General features: G+C 31.2%; 2 long non-coding RNA genes across 4 annotated transcripts; both read right to left on the reverse strand.

The window, feature by feature from the left end:
• Positions 1 to 3,826: 3,826 nt before the first annotated feature.
• LOC123195613 lies at positions 3,827 to 5,794 on the reverse strand. The gene is made up of 2 exons (XR_006497498.1): positions 5,422 to 5,794; positions 3,827 to 4,692 (listed from the first exon to the last, which is right to left on the reverse strand). It is a non-coding gene; the product is annotated as an uncharacterized LOC123195613 (long non-coding RNA).
• A 463-nt stretch (positions 5,795 to 6,257) lies between these two features.
• LOC123195942 lies at positions 6,258 to 9,948 on the reverse strand. Of its 3 annotated transcripts, none has more exons than XR_006497546.1 (4): positions 9,574 to 9,948; positions 8,759 to 8,854; positions 8,110 to 8,194; positions 6,258 to 8,024 (listed from the first exon to the last, which is right to left on the reverse strand). It is a non-coding gene; the product is annotated as an uncharacterized LOC123195942 (long non-coding RNA). The 3 variants fall into 3 exon arrangements; XR_006497545.1 differs by having other exon boundaries at positions 6,258 to 7,116; positions 7,252 to 8,194; XR_006497544.1 differs by having other exon boundaries at positions 6,258 to 8,194.
• Positions 9,949 to 12,976: the final 3,028 nt, after the last annotated feature.

The following is a 12,976-nucleotide window of genomic DNA, read 5'->3' on the forward strand; positions in this document are numbered from 1 at the left end:
CCATTTTAAATGCAAACAATGTGTAGGGAGAAAGGATGGTTAGAGACTAGCTACATATATTTAAGTGTAATATTATGTGTATATATTTTTTATACAATAAAACTATGTATACCCATTTTGGGTACATAAATGTGTACACATTTATATGTGTCATCATGTGATTGGATGATTTTGAATTAAGAATAAAACAATAATCAATTATATGATGACACATATGAGTGTTTATATATTTATGTACCCAAAATGGATACACATAGTATTACTCTTTTTTATATATATATTTTAAGTATATAGATGTTGTATTATTATATGTTTGGGTATTAATTTATTTTTAATATAAAATCATTTAATCATATAATAACACATTATTTATATATCTATATTATATAAAAAAAAATATATACAAATAATTTTATTATATATTTAACATTTGCTTACTTTTTGCTTGTGTTGTAATCTTATTTCATCCAATCAATAATAATAATATAGGCATGGTCATTAGTATTTATGGGCGAACCACTTAAAAAATTGTTTGTCTCCTTCTTTTATTATTGCATTTGTTTATATTCTTATACTCCGGTCTTCATGTTCAACGTACTCCACTAGTCCTCATTAGTGTATTATTTTCACACCAACTATTATTATCAGGCCAAAAGACTTATTCCCAATCAAAGTATAGTGAAATCCCAAATTTTCGCTCTCTAACTTTCAAAAACTTAAATACTTATCCATAATTAAATTTTTGTTAAAAATCTCAATTAAAATTATAGATAAAATTTTTATTTATTAAAAAATTTTAAAAATTAAAGTTTTATGATATTTCTTCCCCAGGTTTAGAAATCTTATAATTTATCCTCCAACCCAAAGTTTGAAAACTGATAAATACCTCCTTAAGGTTTATTCCTCTTCTCTTCAACACCGATTCATTGTTTTTTACGGTTGGTCATTCTCCCTCCCGCTTTATCTCTCCCTTTCCTTTTCGATCATCTTTGGCTGAGTCTTTGTCTTGACTAAAGATGACTGAAGAGAGAAAAGAGAGTAATCGGAGGGAGAGATAAGGGGGAGGGAGGACGGTTAACCTCTGGAGAGAAGAGGAACAAATCTTATGAGGTATTTGTTAGTTTTCAAAACTTTGGGTTGTGAGGAAATTATAAATTTTTTAAACCTGAAGAGGAAAATGTGGTAAAACTTTACTTTTTTAATAAATGATGGTTTTACAGTAAATCCTAACTTAGATTTTTAATAAAAAATTAATTATGGACGAATGTTTGGATTTTTGAAAATTGAAGCATTGGATGGGAATAAGTCTTTCGGCCTTATTATTAAAGTTTCTCTCGTTTATCATTCACTACAATCTTAAAAGTATTCATACTTGGGCAATTAAAAAAATTTGAGGTCAAGCTAATCTCAGGTTTGTGAAATGACTTGAATATTTTTACTAATTAATTGGAATAAGTTGGTAGAGAATTCAGTTTAATGTTAGTAATTGTTTCTCGAGTGTCAACCATTTCTACCAAAAATATTTTATGCAATAACAATGGATATACCCATATTTGTAAATTAACGTTAATATATTATCATATAATTGAATGACTTTAAATTAAAAATAAAATAACATTTAATCAAAAGATAACATATAAATATTTTTACACATTGTTATGCATATGTAGCATACTCTTGGTGATGAGATTTCTCATTACCAATTAAAAGTACGCAATTATTAGCTTTATATAAGATAGACAATGATAATAACAATTAAAGTTAAGTAAATAACCTTGTTATCTACTATTTGGATGTTTAAATGTAATTGAAGGTGTGAGGGTGAGTAATAAAAACAAAAAATATTTTTAGCGTGATCTGACTTGTTTTTCAAAAACCTATCTTCACAATTATGTTCTTGATATGTGAGTAAAGTATTCCGATAGAGTTTGTATGGTGATTATAAGTATATCTAGAATCTTTAGTAAGGTGAAAAAAATTCCTCTTGGATCTTCTCTTAGATGACTTTCCTATATCTTTTCATCCTCTTTCTAACTTTGTGGTGACCTTTATATTTTATAGGATGAAAAGATGGAATTACATACAAATATTATATCTAAATGTTCCTAATTCATATATGAATCTATAAATTTATTCATATTGTACAAAAATGAAATAATTACATTGATAACTTAATCTTGATTTGATAGAAGATGATTGCTTTCTCCAATAGACACATGATATAACAGAGGAAGGAATATTATAGATGTTGATGAGATATATGACCATATGAAGTTCTTATTGTCTCAGAGTGGTAACACTTTCACCTATGTTCAATGATTGGTAGATAGATGACATATCTGATAATGTTATTGATTAGTTGCACCATAAGTGTCATTCTTGTAAGTTTAGTCAAGAAGGAGTTTAAACATATAACATTTTCTTCTTTGTTTCTAGAGTGTAAGTAAATTTTGGAAACTCTTGGATTTTTTGTACAAAAAAGACACATGAAAATTTAGGGTAGGTTATGAAACATCGTAATAACAATGTCCATATGTTGTGTTCAATGCATAATCTATTCGCTTCATGTTACAATCATGACGATTTACAACACCTAGAAGTCTTGATCAACATGTTTAATGTGTGTTGTGAGATTGATGACACATACTATAGGGGTACTTTGAACGTTGGGGATTATTTCTTGTCTAGTTTGGATTTTCTGCAAAAAATTTGATGATGGCTACTTTCTCATGTTAGTTTTTTCTTAAAACTTCTAATGTTTTGTATTTTCCTAAAATCTTAAAACAGTCAATTCATTGGAGTGATTTTAATACACTTTATCAGAGAGTTATTTATGTTTATTATTGCGAATGTTAGTTATTTAACTCCAAATAACCTACATTTCCATTTATGTGTGATTTATATGGTTTGTGGTACGGAAATATACAATTAGGGTTCAAAATAATAATTTTGGATTAAGTAGATGCAAAACTTACCCTTATATCATAATATCTACGTATACATTTCAAGGGTATTTTAATTATTTTGCGTTGTTTATATTTATTTAAATTGTATTTAAATATTGATAAATGATTATTCATTCCGTGTCTACAAGATATTATGAACGATCGCTTAATGACAAGAGTGGTAATTCAATACCATGAAAATTTGTGCATATAAGAGGGACACTTGATCACTTGTAGAAGTCATCAAAAAATTAAGCTTCCTAAAGAGAAGAAAACATTATTTGAGTTAACTACTACGAATGCCTATACATAAGGAATACACGAACTTTCATGATAGTTGAATTTGAAAACCTATATCTAAGAAGGTTCAATTTTCAGACGAGAGATCTTACACTTCCATTATATTATATCATAGGCACATTCTCAGAGCGTTTGAGGGCCAACTTTGTAAGGCAGCTTTCTCACATTGGAATCACCCTTTAGAATCTTTTGTAGTTCCTGTCTATTAGCATGGACCAGATCACCAATAGCTGGATTACTTTAATAATTGATTAGAGTGATTTTCAAGGTTAGGAGCGCCCTGCTGCTTCATTTAGGGACCTGCTTTTACCTTAGTTCAAGTGTAGGGTAAGCTCGGTTTACCCCACCCTATAGGAATTTGGATGTGGGTGGCCATTGAATTTTGTAATAGAAATTGGTGGGCTTGGGTAACCTCATATCCCCTAACTGAATTTTTAAATAATCAATAATTAATTTTATTGAATTGATAACTTATTGTATTGCATAATCAACTTAATTTTAGATAGGAACCAATCCAAAGGCTTCAGTGACTCATAACCTGAAAATATTTCGAGTTGATGTCTTATGGTGATTAAGTGATCAAAAGGGGAAACCATATGAATGTGTGATAATCTGAATTATTCCAAACAAGAAATACATTATTATGTCAGAATTCTTGTGACCATATACAATCATAAACTGAGAAAATTGAAGTTTTAGGAGAGAACTCTTCTCTTTATGAATACAATCATCCCTAGTAAGGATATTCCAAAAAACAAAAAAAAGGCAAAGGTAGACATATATATTTCAAAATAAAAAGAAATTTGAAGTTTAAGGGAGAACTCTTGTCGTTATGAACATAAAGTTCTATCAAGGACACTCTCATATTGCCTTTAATATCACGAAAATATCGCAATCTGAAGTGTTTAAGGGGAACTCTTCACTTCTCTCTTCTCACCTATGTTTTTTCGCTCATTCATCACAGTTCTCTGCAATAAGGAGTGTCATCAGCCAACACTAGAGAAATGCAAGCCTGGGGAAGGTCCCAGCTGCAACTACTGCTTGCAAGCACCAGTGTATCATGCTTGGCATGCGATCAGTTGAGACAGATAACTGAGAAAACAACCAATTAAAACCCACATTCATGGCCTGAGGGAAATTACATATATCATGGCTGCCAATGCCACCATCCATTCCTTCAAACGTATGGTCTATTTGACTACCCAGAAGGTTAAATCTGGTACGTGGGGAGAGAGCTTTTCTTTGGCCAGGTATCCACGCAGAGAGCCAATCTTTCCAGAAGGAGAAGGAACGGTGGCTTACCAGATATAAATCAAGCACATTTGGGAATGTATAATTAAAAAACTTGGAAGTCTTTGAGTTCACACTTCCACTTTCCAGGCTAAACATTCTGATGAGACAACAGCTTAGCCACGCATATTCTATTGCAACCACATCCTCAGCTCTACTGCAAGAAACAAACATGCTGATTAGGGGGACTGGTAGCTGACTTTACCATGATCTTTTACTATAATTTCAAGGAATTGCTCAGAGATTTTATAAAGATATCATAATTTAATCGGTAAAATTTTTTATACGATTCACCTGACCGTATATTATAATTTGTAGGAGGAAAAAATTATCTGGGGAAGACAATCGGAAAGTTCTCGAGGGCCGATATTTTAACAATTTTCTGATTTATATTATTTAATGACAATTGATTGAAAATTTTACCGAGAAAATTTTTTCTGAATGGACAGCAATAACAATTGTCATTGATCTGATCTAGTCGCCAAGGCTCACAAAAATTTGTTGATAAAATGACAAACCTAATTTAACTGTTGATTACCCACCACCTACTTACCCTTCTTATTGAAACAAAATCTAGTCTTTTCTTTTCTCTTTTCAAGACATTCTACAAAACTTGTTCTCCAATTCAATTACCAACGTTATCCCCACCAAACACAACTCCTTAACCATAAATGAGCTCCACAAACTTGGAGATGAATATACATAGAAAAAAGAAAGACATAAAAGTAACTGAAAGTATGAGAATATCATTTCCAAACATTTCCCCTATGTTTTACCCATGATTTCTGGGAGAAACAATGAAGTACAATCAAAATCCTTTACCTTGTATTCTCAAGTACTGGAAAATATAACAATAGCTAAAATTCATAAATGTGAATATATTTACCTCACATTTCTGGAACGAATATTAGGCGTAGATGAGGGCTCAGATTATCAGCATCTTTATTAGAACTGTTGCCTCTTCTTTCTTGGTGGTATGTTGTAAGTATGGCCATGAACGTACGTTAAATAATGACTCTGGAGAAAGCGTTGGATTCCAGGTTCAATGAACCTGGTCAGTCTGTCATTTGCAACAGCATGTGGACACTCTTTTGAGGAATGATGATCCCCATTTGCCTTTGAAGGCTTGTTTTGCATTTTCTTGTTTACAAGTGAAAGGTCACGATCAATGAAGTGGATGGTCAAGATCAATTGGTGCATTGGCTTTCGGCCTTGGTGATGATACTTATGAGTGAGAATAAAGTTCGGTTGAATATTCTGTGGGCGATGTTTTGATGTGATAAGATTTTACACTCATTGCGTGTTAAAACAAAAACTCATCTTGTTGTTCTAAGATCTGTGAACTTGTAAATAAATTAATCTTCTTTCTTTCAAGTACAAAGCTTTAGCTATATATATATATATATTATAATTTACCCATGTGACAGAGCTTAAAGTAGCCATAGGAGTTCAAAGATGGTGACATTATAGGCAAGGGGGCCAGCTGATTGTCCACTTTTTTAAAGTCTGCACAAACAAAATAGCAATCTTTATTGACACTTATTCTACCACACCAACTTCATTTTCCAATTAGTCCACGGATATCTCACTTTCAAGTCAAAATTTTGATCAAGGATTCAAAAACCATGGGCTTAGTACTTGGAAATTACAGGCAGCCTAACAAATGCAGTTTTCCAGTGGCTTTAAGCTACATGAACAATTTACAAAATTTAGAATAAAGATCAAGTAAAAGTAACATAAGTTATTATTCTCTCTGAGTAAGACTCAGTGCTTTACAATACATCATCCTAAAGCTTGCAAGCTACGATGGAAATTTTAATCATGGAAATAAACCCATAGATTACAACTACTCCTTTAAGTTGTGCCTTATTCGCAATATAATCACTATTCTTCCCTTCCTCAGAATTCCAATGGCTTGAAACAGTCTATTCATGATTTGGCGTAATTTCACCAATACTATTACTAAGCTTTTGATTTACACTATGGAAAATGTAATGAGATGAACTACAAAGGATAATGCAGTTTCAAAGCTGTACCCATTGGATAACATTCAAGCAGAAGAAGAAAGCTTGCAAATTCCTGCAGAGAAAATAGGAATGCCTTAATACATTGTCATTTCCCATATGGATAGAATTGCTTGTCATCAGAAACAGCTATCATTATAAAAAGTTACTAGAAGAATGAGAGAAGGTTGGTGTAATGATCATAGTAACCCCCCTGCATGAGATCAATAAAAATACTAAACCGAGCAGTTGTTACACAGCAATGAATTTAACCAATAATCATAAGACATTTAATCTTGCAAACCATGCAGTATTATTTCTTTATAATTTACTAATAGTTCTTTATTTAACTGCCAAAATCTTTAACTGAAATATGTAAGAAACTTCATCATGGGCCATTTGAACTTGGTGATGTGAAAGATTGTGCTCCACAAGCACGAGTTCTACCTGCCATTGGCAGAGTTTGGCAACTAAACAAGCATAAAGTCGTAAGAGACCTTAAACAAGATCATGATTTCTCATTTAAAACCAAACAGCGGCATAATGTCAGCTTGAAAGAACATTCTGCTTTAAAACCTCTGCATACAAAATGCAATAGATGCCTTAGCAATACCCTTAAGATTTTTACTAGTGGTAATAAGGGACTTCAGAGTTATAGATTAACGTCCCTATCATAAGGCAAAATTCATGTAGTAACAAAATGAAGAACAAACCTGTACACGTCCTAAAGAACTTTGTGCATGGGTCTCAGCCATTGAAGCCCCAAAATCAATAAGGAAAACGGTAGCTGATGTACCCATCAGAACAGCAACGATGTTATCACAAATCTCAAAGAATTTTTGCCTATACGCTATTTAGTTATTTACACTTATGTGAGTGAACATTAATGTTATACAATGAGGGTGGAAGTTTTTTTTTCCCAATAAACATTGGAGTTCTGGCTGCGACACTGAACATCAAAAATCTAATATAATTTTATATATTAGCCATATAGGACTCCAGGAAAACAATTTCCTCTGCATCAGTATAATAGTTTGCAGAATTGCACAAAGTAGTGTCTTAGTGCCAACAGTATAATATATCTGAAAGATTGGCTCTGTTGGTGTATCTGGGTTGCCAAGGTGTCAGTTCTCTATCAAATGCAATGCATCTTTTGCAAATCATTCAAATTACAACTTTATAAATGATTTAAATAAAAGAATTTAGCTGATTCAAACAGCTTAAAAAAAACCCCCACTTGGCAATTCCATTATTAGAGTCATCAACTAGTCTCAATTATCGCTTTCTTTGTGGTTGACTTTCAATCTGATATTGAGGAGAGATTTGACTAAAGAAGAAATGATTTCCTGCACATCTATAAAATTTTAGGAATTAATCAAATTGAACTCTTAATCCTAATTACCTTTGTTAAACTTATGTCCATCAATGTAAACACTGCCAAGGCTTAAACAACACTCTAGGGCCTTCTTCTAGAGCAAACACGATGCTGGTTTAGAAGTGAGGGCAATGATATTAAACTTTTTGATCCTGAGGAAACAGAATATAATGATAATGGTAAACAAAAAGCTTACCTGAAAGGCTGATTGGGCTTATGGGTCCTTGTTACTATTGGACCCCTTGCAAGTACAAGGACACAAGTAACAGTATCTGGTCATCCTGCAAAAGCTATATAATTTAAGAGAAACAGTCGTTTTTACAAGTAGCATTCAAGAAAAGTTATTCTTAATTTCATACTAATAAATCTTAATCAGTTTCAATATTTATGAAAGAAAAACAACAAGCATAATGGAACAAATTTAATTGTATTTTAACATCTTTTCTTTTCCATTTTACTATTCTTTTGGTTTGGGAGAAGGAAGAGGTGAAGGTTGAGGAGATGTAAAAGTGGACTGCACTTTGCTAGTTTAAGTCATCTATCAGGAACAAATGCTTCAACAAAGGATATGGCGGTTTGAATATTATTGTAAAGTGGGTAGTTTATCAACCAGACTAACGGTCCACTGTATAACAGTGTAATATCACAAGTTTATGAAAGCAGTTGTATAGATTTCAGAGGCTAGGGTTGATTTCAAGCATTTCATTCTGCATTTTAAGAAAGAATTACAGTGTAATATTAAAAATGTCTCTCTTTTATTTTTTTTTTCCTTCCTTTAGTCCTACATCTTCAGAGTCAAATATATTAGAGACTTAAAACAAATAGGAAACTGAAGCAAAATTTACCCGGGTTTTATTTGCCGGTATATTAAGCCCATATATTTCTGCAGCCCGATCTCTTGCAATAACACCAGCATCTCTCAGGCCAATTGATGCTAACTACTAAACCAAATTCATGAATAACATAAAAAGGAAAATTACTTGTCTGATATACGAAAAAGTTAAAATACATTGCTAAAGGTTATCTATAAATTTTTTTAGCAGCACCAGCTGTATCATCAACGTTTTCTATGGCAATCCTAACTTAGGAAAACATCACTAGTGTCAAGTACTGCAAACAAAAATCTTCAACTTTTAAGACCGCAACAACAGTCTGAAATATTTAAAATTCCTATCAAAAGAAGTGAAAAAACTAAAGCAAACAACTCTCATGATCATGCTAAATGTGATTAGTTTAGTCTTTTTCTGGCCAAAATTTACCTAGAGTCTAGACCACCAACTCCTGCAAAATTCTTTTGCTTTTAAGGCAACAGTGTAAACCAATTCTGAAGTTCAAACATTGAATAAATGTTGGGTTGCGCAGGTCCAAGTTTAGGGAAGTTATATATTAAATTTACCTTCACAACAACAAAGAAAAATACATCAATTCCCACTGAGGAACTCATAGTAATTACCGAATCAGTTAACGTCCTGCTGGATAAAAACAGTAGAAGCTGATTTTAACACATAGTTTTTCTTGGAAAAATGATAAATTACCCAATTTTATGACAGTTCAGCCATCTAATTCCAAACCATCCAGGGTATGCAAAAACACAAGATGAGTCTCAACCCTCTCTTCCTAGAAGAAACGACAAAGAAGAAAGAAAAAGTAAAAACCTAACCTGTGGATGCATGGCAGAACTAGCAAGCAGAGGTTAGCAAACAACTGAACTTCACCAACAATGTGAAGCCGAAGGCGGAATAAATCATAGTTGCAATGGATGCTTCCACCAAATGAAGTCTCAATTGGAAGAACAGCTTTATCACCAAGTCGGAGCTCCACATCCTGTTGTTCTATTAATATGATCCACATCCAGTGTATGGATCCTCCGTTTATATCATTCCTTCAGTTCTCTGAAACACTTGTGGTTATTTAGTAGACAATCAAAATTCATAATGAAGGCCAAAACAAGAAATTGCCCGCTCAGCAATGTCTGCATCGCCAGCGAGCCCTTCCAAAATCAACAATTTCTCTCTCCCTCACCCCTCACTCGATAAATCTTACTCACCCAAGATGAACTATCATGATTTAATAAAGGCCACAGGGCTATTTCCCACCCAAGTTTAAGTTTGATTTCAAAGTCCAAAGTTTGAAAAATTCAAAGTTCCACCCATGACATTGTTATTATTAAAATTCTCAATTAGAAGGAGGTATGAAATTGCAATTTTATTAATAATATAAAAACTAATAATTTCATCCCTAATTAAAGTTTTCTAACTTTGAAAAGTTATATTTTTCTCTAAAATTTTTTCTTCGCATCTCAAGCGTCGACGACTTCCACTCTTCACCCTAAACCATTAGTTAATGCATAAAAAAAAATTTGGAATAGATCTCTTTGTCAAAGACGAAGAGATCGATGAGATCTGGGCAAAGAGATTTGGACTCTTCGTCGAGATGATGAAGCGTCCAAATCTCCTCATCGACGAAGAGTTCCAGATCTCTTTGTCGACGAAGAGATTTCGAATCTCTTCACCCAGATCTCTTCGTTCTTTATCGATGAAAAGATCTAGATCTCTTCATCGGTGAACAAGCTTCTTTGTCATCCTTTCTAGATGGTTGGAGAAAGTGACCAGAGGGGAAGAAAAAAATTCAAAGGTTTTATTGGGGAGGAAAGATGTGATTTTTCAAAGTTTAAAAACTCTTAGAAGGGTGAAATATTAGTTTTTAAAACTTAGAAGAGAAAAATGTAATAAATTTTATAGTTTTTAATATTATTAATAAAATAACAATTTTATATATATATTTAACTGAAAATTTTAACTCCAATTGATCAATAGGTGAAATTTCAAGTTTTTCAAATCCTATTAGTATGACTTTGAAATTACACCTAATTTTGGGTGGGACAGTGCTTTGGCCTTTAATAAAGCTAAATCGGAGAAGTTCATTTGCAAGTTGAGTTGGTAGAATATGATTGGGTGTAACATGGTTAACCCTGAAAATCAGGGCTGACTTGGCATAATACATTACTGCCGCAAATAAAGCGAAAACTTTTTATAAGAAATGAAAAAAAACAAGATCTATAAGAAATGAGTTAAGTTCTTTATATTAATCTTATCTATATGAAAAAATCGAAACTTAAATTTGATTAGAATTTGATATTTAAACTTACATTTATGATAGGTAAAAAATATTATTGGAGTGTATTTTTTAGATATATGTCACTTTTGTAAAAATACAAACTCCAAAAACTCGCCACATATGAATAATATAATCTAACATCTTCTTTCACTCATTATATATAAATATTAAATATCAAATTTCAACCAAATTTAAGTTTTGGTTTTCTAACATAGGTAAAATTGATTACTAAAATTCAATTAACCCATTATAAATAAATTTGTCTTTTTCTAATTACAATTCAATTTCTTAACATATTTAAAAAAAGTTTTTATGAAAAAATTAGTTTTCATTAAAATTAATGGGTAATCAGCTAAAAACCCACGGGTTGGCTTGACACAAATCAACACCTCAAAGAGTAGGGTATATTATAGGTTTTAATATTTTTGTCGGTCGTCCCACTTATAAGACCTATTCTTGTGCAAGCGTTAGTTCAATATGACTTATAGACATAATAAATTATGCTAAAACTGGTCGAACTTGGTACGATCTAGTGCCATCTTCTAAAGAATGGTTCACCATAGAAACAAACAATTTTTTCATGTGAGAATTAGGAATCTTTTTCTAAATAGGATATTAACTCATAAGATTTGTATCCTTGTTTCGTAGGCTTATTTTTCGCCTAGAATTAGAGTAAATTGTTGTTATATTTACATTAGATTTGCCTTTTATCAATGCACATTTATTTAGATCTTTTTTTTTTGAAGGCTCTAGGTTTTTTAAATCTTAGAATTAGAATACTACGAATAAATCATATCATCTTATTAAGAGATTGTGATTAGTTTTTAGTTAAAAGACATAGTGAGTGAAATAATAACATCTAAAAATATTTATCATTATTTTTTATTAAAAAAACTTAATTTTATTCTTTTATATCAAAGAGATTAAACATTAAGCCTTTTTTTATTAAAAATATAACATTTTCAAAGTTTCTTATTTAAGATAAAATTTTTATTCAAAATATTGAACAAACACAATAAAGATTATTATCTTGTTTTCGGAAGCAAGATAATTACTTAGATATTTAGAAAATAATGAAAATTTGGTCTATTTAATAGGAAATAAGAAAGTTTAGTCAATTCGTTTAAAAATATAAAATTTTGATTTATTTAATAAAAAATAACATAAAGTTTAATTTTTTTCAATAGAAAAAGAAAAAGTCATTATTCTCTGTCACACAAATGTTGTCATCCAAACAGTGATAGATCTCTCACATTGTAATTGTCTCATGTTATAGCAAAATAAATATATTTGTGCTGAGCTTTTAAATAAATATTTTTATTTATAATATTTTTTTGAATATTCTAAATTAAACTTATCGATTGTGTATAGACATGTTAAGGGGGTTGGGTTGGCTTGAGGCCTGACCCAAGCCCCCTTTTTTAGCATGACTAGTAGGGGTTGGCATGCATAGTAGCAACCCATGGTGTGGTTGTGTTGTGGACTAGCTCGATCCAACATAATACTGTGCACAATGTTTTAAAAAATTTATTAATTATTTTAAAAACTTAATTCTTACAGAGGAAATCCAAATAATTTACATGAGATATCAAAAAATATTTATTAATGTTATGGATAATTAAAAGATAATAATAAATTTATTATTAATTTTATGGAAAAACCAAAAGATAATATTGGGAATGTAAATTATTTAATTATTTGTCATTATTTTTGTGAGAAAAACTAAAAAATTAGTACAAAAAATCCAAAAGACTTAACAAAAGATAATAAAAAAATTGAAAAAAATAAAAAAGTATATAATTGCCAGGGCAGCTCACCAAAAGCTCTTTGGTCGGTCAATTAAAGATCCAACATAACACAATTTATTGTAACATGGGTCATATTGTGAGTCTGTATATTTTTGCTGGCTAGTCTAACACAAAGGCTCGTGATTATGTAAGTCCTGA

This window comes from Mangifera indica, chromosome 14 (genome assembly GCF_011075055.1).
Source record: "Mangifera indica cultivar Alphonso chromosome 14, CATAS_Mindica_2.1, whole genome shotgun sequence".
NCBI classification, from domain to species: domain Eukaryota; kingdom Viridiplantae; phylum Streptophyta; class Magnoliopsida; order Sapindales; family Anacardiaceae; genus Mangifera; species Mangifera indica.